Source organism: Myotis brandtii, unplaced genomic scaffold (assembly GCF_000412655.1).
Source record: "Myotis brandtii unplaced genomic scaffold, ASM41265v1 scaffold517, whole genome shotgun sequence".
Taxonomy (NCBI): domain Eukaryota; kingdom Metazoa; phylum Chordata; class Mammalia; order Chiroptera; family Vespertilionidae; genus Myotis; species Myotis brandtii.
Window position 1 is genome coordinate 1,597,252 of NW_005369706.1, and position 18,446 is coordinate 1,615,697.

Sequence of the window (18,446 nt, forward strand, 5' to 3'; positions counted from 1 at the left end):
TGGCGGAGGATCCATTTTTGAGGTACTGTTTCTTCCAATTTAAGGTGCATTTTTGAGGTATAGAACTCTAGTTTGCATTTATTTTCTTTCATTATTTTCAAATATCAATCCACTGTCTTCAAGCTTCTGTCCTTTCTGTTGGGAAACCAGTTTTCAGTCTAATGGTTGTTCCTTCAAAGGCAGGCTCACCCCCACTTATTTCCCAGGTAAAAAGTACAAATGGAGGCCCTTGACCCAAGGCCCTTTTCTGTCCCATCATTGGGTCGGTTCTTCATGAGCTCAGAGGGTCTTTGCGTAAAAGAATTCATCCCACACCATCAAGCTCCGCACACGCCCCTCAGGCCTGGTGTGCACACTCTTCTGGGACCTGCAGGTGGACCCGAGGCTGTTTGGGCAGGGAATTTTAGGGTCCAAATATTTGGAGTCTGATTTATGGAGTGTGCTGGCTGTGGGTGGTGTATCAGCTGGATTCCGCAGGACTGGCACCCTGTGAAGAATGTCAGACACAGGAAGCCCTAAAACACAAACCCAGACCGAGAGCACATCTGCCTGTGTGTGAAGGTGGTCCTGTTTAAAGGTGTCCGGGTAAAAACGTCCAAACCTGTAGAGAATTTTTAGTATGAGTTTATCTGAGCCAAACTGCTAACAATTGTTGGGAAGCAAAATCTCAACGGATTGAGAAAATGCTCCGGAGAATGGAAGTTTTGCACTTTATAACTAGAGGCCTGATGCACGAAATTCGTGCAAGAGTAGGCCTTCCTACCCCCAGCTGCCGGCACCAGCTTCCCTCTGGCACCCGGGACCCAGGCTTCCCTCCAGCCATCGGTAGGCACCTGGGACCCAGGCTTCACTCTGGTCACCGGCTTCATCCGGAAGGACATCCAGAATGACGTCCGGTCTAATTAGCATATTACCCTTTTATTATTATAGATCAAAGGGGAAGGTATAAGAGGTTACATGAAATCCACTAGAGGTGAGAGAAAGCAAAGTGGCAAAATTTCTGAGATTGGATAAAAAGTAAAACAGACATATACTTCTATAGGATAATTAATTAACATTTATAGCATGTAGAGATGGCATGCTGGAGAACAAGATTATAATGGTCACCAGCTTCATCTGGAAGGACATCCAGAATGACATCCGGTCTAATTAGCATATTTCCCTTTTAGTATTATAGATCAAAGGGGAAGGTATAAGAGGTTACATGAAATCCACTAGAGGTGAGAGAAAGCAAAGTGGCAAAATTTCTGAGATTGGATAAAAAGTAAAACAGACATATACTTCTATAGGATAATTAATTAACATTTATAGCATGTAGAGATGGCATGCTGGAGAACAAGATTATAATGAGGGGCTCCTGGCTCTTGTTCTGGTGGGAGAATGTGCTCTGAGGGGTCTGGATAAAAGGGGGTTACTGACATTCCCACGGTATGTTACTGTAGATGCAAAATGACAATGGACAGGTAAAGATTGACCTTTGTCAAAGAAGAGACCAGCCTGTGGTATGACTACCCACTATTGCTCACTTTCAGTTAGGCGGTTTTAATTTCAGACCATCCTCTGTGGTTACTTCAGTAGGTTTCTGAATTTGTAAGGCTTGCCATGCAGGCCTCTGCTGAGCTTGTCAGGTTTAGTATGTGGCCCCTTTTTCATTCACAAAGGTAATTTGTCTTTTGTCTTAGGCTATTGTAAATGTTTTCTCTTTGTTCTTCAGTAGTTTATTATGAAGCGCCTAGCTGTGGTTTCTCTATATTTATCCCAATGGAGGTTCATAGTAATTATTGAGGTACTCTATTCTCCCAACCCACTCTTAGAGCCTTGTGATGTGCAGAATCTGGAAAGTGTATTTCTCCTTTGACAACCAAATCTTCTTAGGTTCTGGCACTACAGGGAGACTATTTGTTATTTCTGTTGGCATCACGCCAGCAATAGTTGGGGTTCTGCTTTCCAGCTTTTTCTCAGCACTCCCAGAACTAGTCTTCTCATGCCCTCTCAGATAAAGCAGCAGCAAGACAGCTCCCCATCCCAGTTCTATTAGGCCCGACTCTGAGCTCCCGAGATAGCAGCATGGATGGGTAGCACCCCTCTTCAGAGATCTGAGACTCAGCCCGTGGAGAATCTCCTGCAGGCTTCTAGTTGCTGATGCTCCAGTCCCTTCTCTCTGTTCCCCTAGTCCTAAACGATTTCCTGTACTTACTATCTCAGCACGCCCCACACTGGGGATCGAGTCCGCAATCCTGGCGCAATCCAGGCATACGCCCTGACCGGGAATCGAACCTCCTGGTTCATAGGCTGACGCTCAACCACTGAGTCATACCAGCTGGGTTTATGTTCATTTGTTTAGAAAGGAGTTTAAAACTACCTTTCCCCCTCATGTAATATGTACATTTATATGTGCAAAAGTTACTATCTTTGACAAATAATCCTAAATAGTCCTTTCTTATAGGAAATATTTTTGGACTAGGTGGCTTTTTCACTATCTGGGAAATAGCTATGTTGGAATTGTAGACTGAGAGACTATATAAATCACAGGATATTAGAAATGAAAGGAGTCTTCATCATTTTTCCTGTTGTGCCTCCTTTATGGGGGAGGAAACTGAGGCCCACAAAGCAGAATAACTTGAGCAAGGCCAATATGGATTCGTGATCTTATAATTGTGGGGGAGGAGCAAACTTCCCTCCACCCTCAAGATTCTTCTGTCTGGTCTAATAATCAAATCGACATGAGACAGATTAGCAAGAGAACAGAACCAAATTTAATACATACATATGTATGGGAAACCCTCATATATGAGAGAGTCAGAGACCGCACATGCAAGAGAGGTTCACAGATATAAAGAGAACATGGGTATGAAAGACATCATGAGCTTCAAAATGTCATTGCAGGATGATTGGAAGAGCAGACCATTAGTAAATATAAATTTGCCCTACCCTATAAATAGGTCAAAAGAAGTGATCTCTGATAATCTCTTATGGGCAAGACCTCTAATTCACATAGGTAGTTAAGGGGAGTGGGCAGAAGTTTCTCTTGAGCCTATGGCTAATGTTGCCTTTAGCTCAAAACAATCTGCATACCACAGAGGGACATCTTGTAGTGACTCATTCTGGACCCCCACATAATCCAGACCTTCTAATATACAGTGCTGATCATTGAACCAAATGCAATACCATATCTGGATATTCTATCCCTACATTCCACTATCCAGTAAGAGCTGATAGGGCCAATATCTTTTACATCACATTTATTTTATCAGTTGTTTGCTGGTTTCCTTGCTTGGCAATTACGATGTGCTTGGGACTCACTTGATTTCCAAGTTCCCAGTTATGCCATAGATCCTGGCATTTCTGCCCATGCGTCTCACTCCCTCTCCTGAGTTAGTGATGATGTCTACATAATAACTTCTACTTTTCAGACACCAAAGCTGTGCCCTAGATGTCACAGTCTCATGGGTAGGAATAAAAGAAATTTAGTTTACAAGGCAGTGAAAGGATAAGCAGTCCTCACAGTGATGCTTCTACCCTCATGACCCTATCCCAACACAAACTAAGGGAGGAGATCCACTGATTGCATACCATCTTCTGTTTTTCTTCTATGTAGTGTTCACTCTTTGGTATCTTACACTTGCTATGTTGTACTGAAGAGAAAGGAAGCTTTCTGCCTTAATTTCTGAACCAAAACAGTTTTGAGTGATGATGAGATTTTGTGAGTGTATGTGTTCTTTCTGAAAGATGTAAACTTGTTCCAAAAAATTGGAACATTTCATGCATTTTGCTAATATATGGGGAAACTGGGATAAAATATTTGAAAAGGGACTATTCAAGAAAATATACACTCACTATACTTAGACACATGCAGATGAGTCCAATTTTCTCTATCACCCATTACTCAGACTGTGTCTTAAAACGAATTCCCAATAAGCCCTAGTTAAGCCCAGATAGAGTATTGTCTGTGCTACACGTGAGCATGAGACAGTCTTCTCCATATGGGATTGGATGTCAGATGAAAGTGTAGGGGAGTTGAAAAGATGAAAGAAATAGCTCATCACTTAAGCAGTGCCTCTGAGGGCAGCACATTCAAGTACTGTATTAATGAAAATTCTGACAATGGAGTTTATTATGAACCTATTGTGTTTGATTCTTGATTCCGAATTAAGCCTCAAAGGTAAGTTTCCAGAACACTTTCCAGAAGGGAATAATGGCCACACATTTCTCAGTGTGTTTTTAAAATTTCTACCTTTTCACCTTTCTATCCCATAATTGTCTCTCTTTGATTCCTGAATGTTCCTCCCTATACAAAACTATCCACAGCTGACACTCTCGTTTGGCTCTTTGCCTTGATCCCAGAGACCTAAAGATCCTGGCTTGGCCCTGCCCTCATTCTTCCATCTTTTCACTCCTTGTATTGGATCCTACCTGCTGTTCTACCAAGTTGGAGTGAAGATCCATGGAGCCTGGGTTCCTGACAACAGTAGGATGGGCAGAGTGGAGCTCAGGGGACAGGTCATCTGGGTGAAACACCTGGCAGAAGCCAAGGAGGTCTTCTTCCTTGATTGTATGATTAGGGTCCAGGGTAGCAAGCTGGTTAAACAGAGTGCTGGCTCTTCAGGTTGTGAGCCTGGACCCCTGGTGGCTGCTCTTCAGTGCTGGGCAGTAAAATTCTCAAATTTTGGGATGTCCAGGAATCTGGAGGCCTGATGCTTCTGTACCAAATAAGAGGAGGCTGTGAGTGTATGAGGGAGAGAGATCCCACCACTGGGGCTCCCCTCCCTTGCCTCCACTGTCCTTAGGGATCTTGTTATCACTCTCTACCTGGAATGGCATTACTGGCTCTGGGAGCTGCAATTCCCTGATAATCATGTGGCCCAAAGGAAAGAGCTCTTGCTGGGTGTTAGGAGACATAGTGTTATTACTTTTCAGAGCCTGTGTTTTCATTAGGAAAGTCAGGAAAATTTCTAATGCTTGCCTCAGAGGAATATTAAAATTAAGTAAAGGTATAAATCTAATATGGTTTATCCAATCAAAAGTGTTCCTCATATGTAAAGGTTTACAATAATTACATTTAAAATTTATGTAAATATGACATTATCTGTCAGTTATTCTTTTCATGGTTTCAACACTGATCAATTTAAAGTATAAAGCTTTATCTTTTTGAGAGGAATGGATTTTATTTCAGTAGGGCCAACTCTCTAAGATAGGATCAAATTTGGTTCCAACAGGGATCTAGGGAGTTCACCTTCTCCATTTCCTGGTTCAGGCAGGACCATTCTTGAAACACATCAAAGTGATTTTTTAAAAACTGTTTCCAAAGTCTTCTGCAGAATGTGGTGTTTCTGTCTTTCTGGACTACCCAGACCTCTGTTTCTCAATAGTCACTAATTGGAAAGTCATTTCTAATGTCTAAATTAAAATATTTAGTGTTGTAGCCTGATTTTTTTAAGTCTTTTTTCTATGGTAAATAAATGGACATCTCCCAGTGTTGGGGCGCTGGACTCTCATTTTATTGATTTTTCTCCTTCTAAGTCCTTTTACTTCTAAGTCCCTGATGTTTAATTCCATTTTCATGGCTTTTATTTTCTTATCCTCATTCTTTATTCCATTATTCTCTGAACTGAATGAAGAGGATCTCCCAGTATTTATTATGGTGAAGTCCAGGACTGATTCTGCGATTCCAGAATTTTTGTTGGATTTTTGTTGGGGATGAGGATGGAGGAGGAAGCTCTGGCTCTATAGTTCATTAGTTAAGAGTGATGGGAGGCCAACTCCTTCCCCTTTAGAAGAGATATATATTGGAAGTATAAGCTTCTGAAGGCTCAAGACCCAGATATATTTCTAGCCATTACACCCATTTCTAGGAGGATGCCATTTCCCTTAGGGACTATCATAGAAGGTCACTTACCCAGTCCTGGATGCAGGTGACATTAAGCAGTTACTCATCCCTGGGGGTAGATACAGAAAGGAGTCATTCTGTTACCAGGGTCTGGAAGTATCTCCCTAAAAGTCCAGAGTCCTGCACACATCCTTAGTTTGGAGTATAGCCAATCAGGGTGGGAGAGGCCAGAACTTATGGGGAAGCTAAAGATCTATGAGCAGTTGCAGAATATGGCACCAGACATCTGGTCATTTGCAAAGCACAGTGAATCATGGCCACCAGACCTGTTTAACCAGTGCTGGGCATTATGAGTTTGTCAAATGCCTCTGTACTGGGCCATTGCCACTGGAGCAGGTCCTTGACTTCTTACTTGTCTCCTTTTCTTTTGCATGGAAAATTGATATGAGACTTGAATTCTCATTTTATCCTGAATTTCTCCCTCACCTATCACTTTAGACAGCAGAAAAGCAACAGCAGCAGTTAGGATTCTAAATCTAACTTGGTCATTGGTCCTTGGTCAATAGGCAGATGTTCCCAGGGCCCTACAGTGACCTTTTTGGAAGTCAGCCTTCCTTGAATAAGGGAGAGCATTCTTCAAGCTCAGGTAAGCTTGGCTCTTTTGACTTGTTGATCCTTAGGGATCAGCATCCAAGAAAAGTTTTCTCTGTATCTCATGAAGGATTCTGCTTGGCCATTTCCTTTATCACTCTGGAGTGGAGTGGAGGTGATTGACCAGGTTTGGAGAAAGATCAGAGTGGGTTCTGTCTGGACTGGCTATATTTATAGATCCCAAAGAAGGCTTGGAATCTTATGAGCTCTGTTTTGTGGAGGGCTAGAAAAGCATAGAGTAGTTCCAATTCCCAGAGAGACCCTGTAGTAGTCAGAACCTCTTTTTGATTTTCTCCTCCCTCTGATTCCTGCACTCACATACAAATCTCCTCAGTCTTTCCATGGGATTTGGAAGTCACTGAAATTCCTGCACTCACATACAAAGTCTCCTCAGTCTTTCCATGGGATTTGGAAGTCACTGAATTAAATCTTATTTTATTCTGACATTAGAGGATATTCCATTGGGCTCAATCATTTATACCCTTGTTACTCAAAGTCTGATCCAGCAGCTTTGGCATTAGGAACCTGTTAGAAAAGTAGGATGTCAGAGCCCCGCCTAAACCTACTGTATCAGTAGCTTCTTTTTAAACAAGGTACCCAGGTGATTTGTATACATGCAAAAGTTTGAAAAGCCCTGATATAAGTTCCTTCTTCGATGGGTGAAGGAAGGTGATACAAATATGGCCTTCATGCTATAATTCTAGGCTCCTGGGTATTTTGCGTATGTTCCTGAAACACTAGAATTTGCATTTGGGCATTTGAGAACTATAACTTGGCCATCTTGAATAATCATTCCATTCTGACCTCCCCACTATTCAGTCCCTATGCCAGCTCTGCTCAGTCCTTACAGCAGAGCTGGGAAGCTACTCACCTCTGCATTTGCTCTCTTTCCTCTACTGAAAAGGGCCATGTCTGACTGAAGGCTGAGAGTGTCCCCAGGTCCTCAACAGCCGTCCCAAGGGAGAAAGGGATCTTGCTGTGCCTGTCTAGTTACTGGGCTGGACAGAAGAGAGACTGGCAGTGATCATGGAAGATCAAGGAAAGCCAATGCCAATCTTGGCTGAAGGGGAAAGGAAAAGTGGACCTGGACTCTAGCTCTCAGTTAAATGGAAGGTCTAATGATGAGACTTTGGGATGAACTCCTCCTTATTTCTTCCCACCACTCCCGGCTAATCCAAACCTTGGAATACTGCTTTTTTACCTCGAGTCCGAGCATCTTCCTGTAGCTGAAAAAGAATGAGAATTCAGAGGGAGTCAGTAAGAGACTCAGTTTCCTCTGGCTATAGACTTGGTCAGACATAGGTGCAGAGACTCAGGGGCCAGTTTCCTCTGGCTATAGACTTGGTCAGACATAGGTGTGTCTGTGTGGGGGTATGGGCTTCCTGGGAAGGGAATTAAATTCTAAGTTTCCAGAAAGCAGAATTTGTGTTGTTTTGTCTCTCTCACACCAAACCACTTGACCTAATGCCCTGCATACAGCACATGCTCAGTAAATGTTTGTTGAATGATGGATAAAGAAATGGGATGAGCCCTGGCCTCTTTAGGGGCAGGAGACACTCTGCCCTTTTACCCTCCCCATTGAGTCTCTAGTGGTTCTCTGAGGTGAAGCTTTAAGTATCGGTGAAGGACCTTTTAAAAAAATCCTTCTGACTCATCCCAAAGTACATTGCTGCTTATGAGACACTTTGGGCCCCCTAGCTCTCAGGAGCCGGCTGGATGATCTTTCTATATAACAATGCTCTGGAGCTGGGTCTTAATGTTTACATCATCAGAAAGAAAGTACATTTTAATTTGGCCTCTCCCTGCTATCTTTTGCTTTTCTTTCTTCTCTTTTGTATTTAAGTACAAAAATTGCTCTTATAAGTCTGGGTTAGGGTGTCTATTTTGTCCGCACCAGCCTGCAGGACCTATGAGGGCAGGAGTTGTGACTGATGGACTCTATGAAGCAGCACCAGAAGAGCGCTTCAGCACTGAGGATGTCAGATGGGACTTTTCATTGCTACAGAAGCCCTGAGGGTAGAAATCAAACACACTCAAGTCCTACTAGTTCAAGTCCTTCCTGGAGGAGACTCATGACTCAGGGACTAAAGTGCTGGGTAGATTGGAGGTGCCCTAACCCCAAGGTGAAACTTGGGTGAAATATGAAGCTTCTGATCGCTACCCACTGCACTCTTGCCATATGGAGGAAAGACTGCTATAATTTTTCCTAGAGTAATTCCCAGACACAGTAACAGGATACAATGACATGGCTTCTTGAACTATAGAAAGGGATGCAGTCGTAAGGCCAAGAGTGGTTGAGATAGTGAAATAGTGGAGTTTATTTTCAGTGGCTTCTCAATCTCTTTACCTATCATTCTCCCCAACTAGGAAGAGAGGACTACTGTTTTTAAGACCACAGGAGGCTTATATTATATTTATATTTTAATTTAAATGGAGCTATGTTTTTATTCAGAGGAACACAAGTTAAGAAATCTGTGCAGATGTTTCCCATTTCCCATTTTACAGTATTAGTACTTGCTCTAAGTTTTGTGTAAAATACAAGCACATTGTATAGATAGTGCCTGTTGCTCTCCACTCTAACAAACAGAAAAAGAAAAAGCCAAGGCTTGGTAGGACCAAGATATAGCAATACCGTGAGCAAGCTAATATAATAACTCAGTGCTTGGGCAGGCCAGTAATCTAGAGCATGTTTGACTATATTTTTAAATATTTGATCAGGATTTGTATAGAAGAAAGACTGGAATCTGTATGGAGGAACAGCAGAGGAGGAGGGTTGTTTCTGTTTAGCAAAGAAATTTAGCTCTGGCTTTTAATTTGCATTTCCCTGCAGGTAATAGACATATGCTCTTAATAAGGCAATTTACCATGCCACCTGGGGACTCCTCCCAACTCAGTCACTTATCAGCATTTCCTATAACCACATAGGGTATTCTTGCTGAGAGGGTTTCTGGTAGAAACAGTTTTCTCTCTATGTGATCATATTTCCACAAGGGAATGGTTAGGCATCTTCTTGCCTCAGCTTCCTGGACTAGATGAAGACACGAAAATCTTGATCAGAATCAACATCACAGTAGGTTATGGAAAAAAACGGGAGCAAAGGAAAGTGATGTGGCCAGGGAATTTAGAGAATTGAAATGTAATATTACCTCCTTTTGTATATCCCTAAAAGCCATCCTCACCTGACAGAAGACAAAAAACAATGGAAAAATTAATATTATAGACTTTATTACAAAGGGATTTTATATATAGAACTAGAGGCCCGGTGCACGATATTTGTGCACGGGTGTGTGTGTGTCCCTCAGCCCAGCCTGCACCCTCTCCAATCTGGGACATCCCTCTTACAATTCAGGACTGCTGGCTCCCAAACACTCGCCTGCCAGCCTTATCACCCCCTAACCACTCCCCTGCCAGCCTGATCGACACCTAACTTCTCCCCTGCTGGCCCAATTGCCCCCAAGTGCCCTCCCCTGCTGGCCTGGTCACACCTAACTGCCCTCCTCTGCTGGCCTGGTTGCCCCTAACTGTCCTCCCTTGCAGGCCTGGTCACCCCAAACTGCCCTCCCCTGCAGGCCTGGTCCTCTCCAACTGCCCTCCCCTGCAGGCCTGGTCCCCCCCAATTGCCCTCCCCTGCAGGCCTGGTTCCCCCCAACTGCCCTCCCCTGCAGGCCTGGTTCCCCCCAACTTCCCTGCCCTGCAGACCTGGTCACCCTCAACTGCCCTCCTCTGCTGGCCTGGTCACCGCTAACTGCCCTCCCCTGGAGGCCTGATTGCCCACAACTGCCCTCCTCTGCCGGCCTGGTCACCCCTAACTGTCCTCCCCTGCAGGTCTGGTTCCCCCCAACTGCCCTCCTTTGTAGGCCTGGCCCCTCCCTACTGCCCTCCCCTGCTGGCCTGATCACCCACAACTGCCCTCCCCTGCAGGCCATCTTGTGGTGGCCATCTTTCACCACATGGGGGCGACCATCTTGTGTGTTGGAGTGATGGTCAATTTGCATATCACTATTTTATTAGATAGGATTTTCCAGTCATTAGGCTATAGAGTGTGAATGCCAAGAGACTATGGCTTCCTAGCAATAAATCCCATTGACTTTCACTCTACATATATTTCTGGGCCACCATTTCTTCATATGAGAAATGGGTGAAATACAGAAAGTTGTTTAAAGAGGGCTGAGTTCTAAAAGGAATGTAAATGAAACCCACTATTATATTTCATTTCTGTTTAATTGGTTCTTGTTCTGAAGCTAAACATAGCTATTAAACACATATTTGTATTTGAAGTATAACATACAAGAAGACACCAAATGTTGGTGAGGATATAGAGTAGCTAGAACTCTAATACACTGTTGGAAGGAGTGCAGAATTGTATGATCACTTTGGAAAAAGCTCTGGCAGTTTCTTGTAAAACTAAGTATGTAACTATGCTCTCACCCAGCCATAGATGAATATAATGACATTTGGAAACCTCAGTTGCCTCATTGAGGAAGAGATGAGGACTTTAAGAAAGATAGCTGTATCTTCTTTGGTGGAAATAGAGTTGTTTTTGTTGATATTCTGGAGTTTTAACGTGTATAAGGGTGCATATGGAAGAATAGTCAATGGGGTAGACAGTATCAGTTATCAATTTATTGCCTCTCGGCCACCTCTTGTTCACTCTATTATACCATATTCACCCTTTATTATTTCATAAGTACCCAATTATGTGCTGGTTCCCAAAAGAATGGTTTTCTGACCCTTACATAAGCAATTCACTCTTTAGCTAATATAATACTTGTAAGAACATTAAATAGTTATTCTACATAGCATTTTAATTAAGAAGACTATTTTCTGCTGTAAAAATTATAGGAAAAGTCATTGAAAATCACAGAAAATTTAAAAGTTCATTACTCATTTCATATAATATTGTTCAATGAGGGCTTGCAGAAGAGGCTGTGGAGACTTTCCCTCATCTTTAATAAAAAAAATTATAGTCATTGACTTAAACAGTCTTTCCTTGCTTGGCTCCAAATGGGAAATTGATATTATGGGTTCAGAAGTGATCAGTTGTACTGTAATTCTTGTTTACGCTTCCTCAAGAGTTTAAATGTACATGCAATTAGAATGTTAAGATTGAGAAGTTGAAGTAGCTAATGTTTTGGGGAAGGCCTCAGAAACTAAGTAAATGTCTGTGTTATGAAAATTTGCAACATTTTGCTCTGGTTATTTTATGGGCATAACTAGCTTCTGCATTGATATACCATTAAAATAAGAAGTGAAATCTGGCATTTTCATGTTTGAGAGTTGGCTACTTGGTCATTTTCAGGTAGCTGGGAAACCAAGGACATTTTGTCAAAATGAAAAAGATACCAGTTTTTATAGAATTTAAAAGAAGCTAATTTCAAATTCATTAAATTTAAGTGTATTTTAAAACAATTTCAAAAAGCATGGCTTAATCATATAGAGTCTGAGGTTTACTTCTCAAGGCATTGCTTCAGTTAGATGTCTGAAGGTAACAAATTCCCATTGGTGACCTAATGAATCTATTTTTCATTTTCAACTCATAGTTTTTCAGGTCTCAGAATACTCTCTTGATAGGATTCAACAATTTTATTCATTATCAAACATCTAATTTAACTGTCTTCTACAAAGGAAGACATTTTTTTGGGAACTAGATTTCTTTAAACCAATTTAAATGATTTAATCTAATTTCCTTGAAATGAAATTAAAATTTTATCTTCTTCTTAACAACAGGAAGGACAATTCTTCACATCCAAAGTACAGATTCTTATTATTCTTTTACTTTCTTCTCAACACTTAGGACTCTCCAACAAATAGCAGTTCTGAGTCTCTCAAATCTAATAAATTAAAGAACAGGAAAGCTCGAGCCATACTTTCTACTATTAGCCATTATTCTCACTTAAACTATTGTCAATAAATTTGGGAAGATGTAGGATATCTTGAAGCATTTAAAAAATGTTGTTGGCAACCTGTGATGCCACAGAGCAAATATGGCATTTATGTCCATTCAGAATCTTCATTAAAATACTCTGAAGAAATTCAGACAGATAGTAATGACTTGGTAACAAAACAATTTCCCATTATAAATAATGCAAAGCAAAATGATGTTCCAACTATTGAAATTATGTTGGAATTATATCTGAATAACTTAATCCAAATTTTATGTTTTTTAATGTCTCAATAGAGACCTCCCAGCTATAGCCAGTGAAATAAAATAATTCTCCTCTGTGCTAATGACAGGATCCTAATCATGTCCCAGGCAAGACCTTCAGTAGCAATGGGACCATTTGGCATGTTACCCTCAGAAACAACAGTTCACTAGCAATTATACAAAAATTGATAATTTTTATGAACTTAATTTGGTATTCAAATGGATGTAATTAAATACTTCTACTCTTTAGGTTGATTCATTTCTTTTTTGAGAGGTTTATTTTGAAGCAAATTCATTCTGGAGGGACCAAATCTTTCAGAAAATTATGTCTTAGGATGCAGGAATCAAGAGCCACAGTCAAGTATTTTTCAGACAATTTTAATGGCTCCAGAGGTAAAATAACGTTCTTTCCAATCAGAAATGGAATTAAGGTCTTTACTTTTCATAACGAAATTGTAACTTTGTCTTCTTCTCATCTGAGAGTTAAAGTAGATGCTTTCTCAGTACTTGCCCTAAGGTACTTGGCTAGTGGGTCGGATTTAACTTTTTTATTATACAGTTTTTATTAAAAGGCTGGCAGAGAAAACATGTTTGAGAGGGCACTATCTAATGGACTGGTGGATGTCAAGAAGGGGTGCTAAGATGCAGACACTGGGAATCTCTGAGGATTTGAGACTGGATGAGTAATAGAACAAGATGGGACAAAGTATGGTAATTCTTCACCATCAGTCAGTGAATTTAATTACTCAAGGGGATAGAAAGAAATTTGCTCCTTTCTTAAGCCCTTTCTCCCTCCTCCCACCTCTTACCATGCTTTCAAGCTGGTGACAGCTGTACTCACCTGGTCCCACAGGGCTTCAGTGAGCATTACCTGTATTTCCTATTAAAATAAGAGACAAATCTTGGGAACATTACCCTAATTCTCCCAGAATCTGAACTGACACATGTGAAACCGATAGAATACAAGGCATTTTTGGAATTGAGATAGACACCCCATTTGTCAGGTAGCCCCAAGACTCCTTCAAACCCAATTGGGTCAATTTCAGCCCATGTCTCCTGTCATCTCGATCTATCTGGTGGATAACAGGTATAAAAAGACTCATGTATTTACCTCCTTATTAATATCCACATAGCCTGCTTCCCCATGGATTCATCTAGTGTAGTAGGGGCATTGAAGATATTACTAGTCTTCGTAGCCAGTGGCCCACCAGCTAGTCAAAAGCACTTCAAATTACAGTGCCCAAGTCCTTCAATACATAGTCCTTATTAGGCAGCTTTCCTGCCTCCTGGCCACAGCTTATTCTCCTCCATTTCCCCTAGGAACCAGCCCCAAAGGAACCAGTGCATCTGGAAGTCTTACCAACCTTTGGCTTCATTGTTTCTTCAGTGGATTTTCTGGAAAGAAAGAATGATATAATTCTGATGAGGCACTGGGTGGGTGACATCAGCAAGACAGCAGAAAAGGAGGTTCCAACCTTCATATTCCCCATGGAAACATCAATTTTGACAGCTATTTGTGGATGGGAATACCCCTGCAGGAAATCAGGAGTCCAGTGAGGAAATCCAATCACCTGATTTAAGCAAAAAGTCCATGAATAGATGCATTGGAGAGGGCAAGAAAAGACAGTTTCACTTTACCCATGTCACCCCTCCTCGATTTTGACCACTATTTGTGGATGGGAATACCCCTGTAGGAAATCAGGAGTCCAGTGAGGAAATCCAATCGACTCATCTAAGCAAAAAAGTCCATGAATAGATGCATTGGCGAGGGTAGGAAAAGACAGTTTCACTTTACCCATGTCACCCCTCCTCAGAGGCAGCATAGCTCAGTGCCAAGAGAGAACCTCTCAGCCTGTGGTTCTCCCATGAGGGAAAGTGAGAGTGAAAAGAACGCCCTGCTTCCCAGCCTATTAAGACATTGCCCAAGAGACCCACTTTTACCTCACCCTACTCAGATCACAGAGGTGATCAGCACAGCTGAGTAATCGTAGGGGGGAGCTGGCAGCAGAGAAAAGTGGTAGGAACTCATAGCAGCCACCACGTGGATCTCAGAAACCAGCTGCAGATTCTGTTAACTGGTTTGCAGACTCCACCAAGAAGCCCACCAATGAACTCCATGGAGTATACAAAAAATAAAGAGAAATGAATCTAAAAACAACACTATAGAAAGTCAACATTACAAGAGAAGAGGTCAAGAGAATAAGAAAGGGACAGAGAAAAAACAATCAGAAAACAATAAAATGGTAATAACTATAACCAATGAACTCTATGGAGTATACAAAAAATAAAGAGAAAGGAATCTAAACACAACACTATAGAAAGTCAACATTACAAGAGAAGAGATCAAGAGAATAAGAAAGGGACAGAGAAAAACAATCAGAAAACAATAAAATGGTAATAACTATATACTTAATAATTACTTTAAATGTAAATGGGTTAAATGCTCCAGTCAAAAGATAAATGGATAAAGAGATGTGGTACATATATACAATGGAATATTACTTGGACAAGAAAAAAGAATGAAATATTACCATTTTTGACAATATGGATGGACCTTAAGGGTATTATGCTAAGTAAAATAAATCAGGCAAAGACAAATACCATATGATTTCACTTATATGTGGAATCTAAAAAACAAAATAAAAAACCAGAAACAAATTCATAGCTACAGAGAACAAACTAATAATTTAAATTCTAAATATATATACACCCAATATTGGAACACAGGATGAGGCAAAAGTAGGTTTACAGTTTGAGTGTCTGAAACAGTTTATTCTTGCATTATTTATTAATTATTGTATTATTTTTCTATACAAACAACTGTAAATCTTCTTTTGCTCCACCCTGTATTAGCAGAACTGAAGGAAGAAATAGACTTTAATATCCCACTTTCAACAATGGATAGATCATGCAGGCAGATTATCAATAAGGAAATAGTAGATTTGAATAATAACAGGCAAAATGGATCTAACAGACATATACAAAACATTCTATATAACTGCAACAAAATACACATTCTTCTCAAGCACACATAGAATGTTATTCAAGAGAGATCATGTTGAGCCACAAAGCAAGTCTTACCAAACTTAAGAAGATTGATAGCGTATCTTTTCTTACCACATGGTATTAAGCTAGAAATTAATAAAGGAGAAATTTGGCAAATTGAAAAATACAGGCAATTAAATGGCACACTCCTGAAAAATTAATATGTCAACAACAACAAAAATCAAAGGACTAAAATAAAAATATTTTTAAAAAGGGGGAGTTGGGAAGCTGAGTAAAAAAGGTGAAGGGATTAAGAAGTGCAAATTGGGCCCTAACCGGTTTGGCTCAATGGATAGAGCGTCGGCCAACCAACTGAAGGGTCCCAGGTTCGATTCTGGTCAGGGGCATGTACCTTGCTTGCGGGCACATCCCCAGTATGGAGTGTGCAGAAGGCAGCTGATCGATGTTTCTCTCTCATCAATGTTTCTAACTCTCTATCCCTCTCCCTTCCTCTCTGTAAAAAAATCAATAAAATATATATGTTTTAAAAAAGAAGTGCAAATTGGCAGTTACAAAATAGTCACAGGAATATAAAGTACAGCTTAAGGAATATAGTCAATGATATTGTAATAACTATATACAGTGTCAGGTGGGCAAAGATTTATCGGGGGTCACTTCATGGGTTATCTACATGCCTAACCACTATGCTGTACAACTGAAACTAATATAATATTGAATGTCAAGTATAATTGAAAAATAAAAAAAAACATTTAAAAAGAAAATAATTTAACTTATAGCAGAATCAAAAGGAAAAAATATTTAAGAATAAATTTAACCAAGGAGGTGAAAGATCTGTACACTAAAAACTAAGACATTGAGGAAAGAAATTGAAGCGACAAATAAATGGAAGGAACGATATCCCATGCTCACGGATTGGAAGAATTAAGATTGTTAAAATGTCCACACTACCCAAAAGCAAATGGCAGATTCAATGCACTCCCTATTAAAATTACAATAGAACAAAAAAAAAATCCTCAAGTTTGAATGAAACCATAAAAGACCTCAAATAGCCAAAGCAATCCTGAGAAAGAACAACAAAGGTGGAAGCATCACACATTCTGATTGCAAGCTATATTACAAAGCTGTAGTAATCAAAACATTATGATACTGGCACATAGACCAATGTAACAGAATAGAGAGACCAGATATAATAGTAAATGTACACACACACAGCTAGCTAATGTTGGACTAAGGTGCCAAGAATATACAATGGGGGAAAGATGGTCTCTTCAATAAGTTGTGTTGAGGAAACAGGATATCCACATGCAAAATAATGAAATTGGAACCTTATTTTACAACATGCACAAAAGTCAAACCAACCTGGATTAAAGACTTAAATATAAGACCTGAAACTGTAAAGCTTTTAGAAGAAAAATATAGGGAAAAGTTTCTTGATATTATTCTTGACAATTATTTTTTAGATATGACACCAAAATCCCATGCAGCAGAAGCAAAAATAAGTGGGACTATATCAAACTAAAAGTTTGTGCACAACAAAGGAAAAATTCAACAAAATGAAAAGGCAACCTATGCAATTGGAGAAAATATTTGCAAACTATATATCTGATAAGGGGTGAATAGCTCAAATATATGAAGAACTCAGCCCCAACAGCAGAAAAACAAATAACCCAATTGAAAAAATGGACAAAGGACCTGAATAGACATTGTTTCAAAGAAGATATACAGATATACAAATGTCCAAGAAGTATATGAAAAGTGCTCAGCTTCACTAATCATCAGGAAAATGTAAATCAAAGCCACAAAATCACCTCACACCTGTTAGAATGGTTATTATAAAAAAGAATAAACAAGTGTTGGTGAAGATGTGGAGAAAAGGGAACCCTTGAGCACTGTTGATGGGAATGTAAATTGGTGCAGCCACTGTGAAAAGCAGTATGGAGGTCCCTCAAATGATTAAAAATGGAACTACCATATGACCCAGCAATTACACTTCTAGGTATTTATCCAAAGAAAATGAAAACAACTTGAAAAGATATATGTACCCCTGTGTTCATTGCAGCATTATCAAGAATAGCCAAGATATGGAAACAACCTAAATCTCCATTGGTGGATGGATGGATAAAGAAAATGTGATATATTTACATAATAAAATGTTATTCAACCATAAAAAATAAGGAAATCTTGCCACTTGCAACCACATGAATGGCATTATGCTAAGTGAAATAAGTCAGACAGAGAAAGGAGCAATGTATCTTTCGAAACAAAGGTAAGGAGGCCAGTTTGACCACAGGGAGGGGGAACACAGAAGAGAGCAAATACTGAGTCCAAGAGAACACTGAGCCTAACAGATCTTTGTCAAGTTTAATAACAGTGACCATCACTCACTGCACTATGCTTTCTCAACGTGTGTCACAAGATACGGGGGGACTCTTGTTAAGAAGGGACTTTTTTTTTCTTATTTTTTAAATTGATTTCAGAGAGAAAGAGAGAGGGAGAGGGAGATAGAAACATCAATGACGAGAGAGAATCATTGATTGACTGCCTCCTGCATCCCCCCAACTGGGGATGGAGCCTGCAACCTGGGCCCACTTCTGCTGCCAGAACATCTGTTCTTTAGTAGAGAAGACAGGCCTCTGATGTGGTTATGTGCTTTCCCATGTAGAACTCTCAGAAACTCTAGTCTCTACTCACTCTTCTTCTGTCTGAGTCTTGCAGCTGTCTGGAGAGGGTTCATACTCTTACAACAGGTTTCCATTTCTCTACAAGTTTCAGGCTTCTTGATTCCTCACTGGCTTTCAGATTTGAGGCCCAGTTAAT

General features: G+C 40.3%; 1 pseudogene; it reads right to left on the reverse strand.

Moving 5' to 3' along the window:
- LOC102240570 overlaps window positions 1-4,899 on the reverse strand; it is a 6,965-nt pseudogene extending 2,066 nt beyond the window's left edge.
- Between the last annotated feature and the right edge of the window lie 13,547 nt (window positions 4,900-18,446).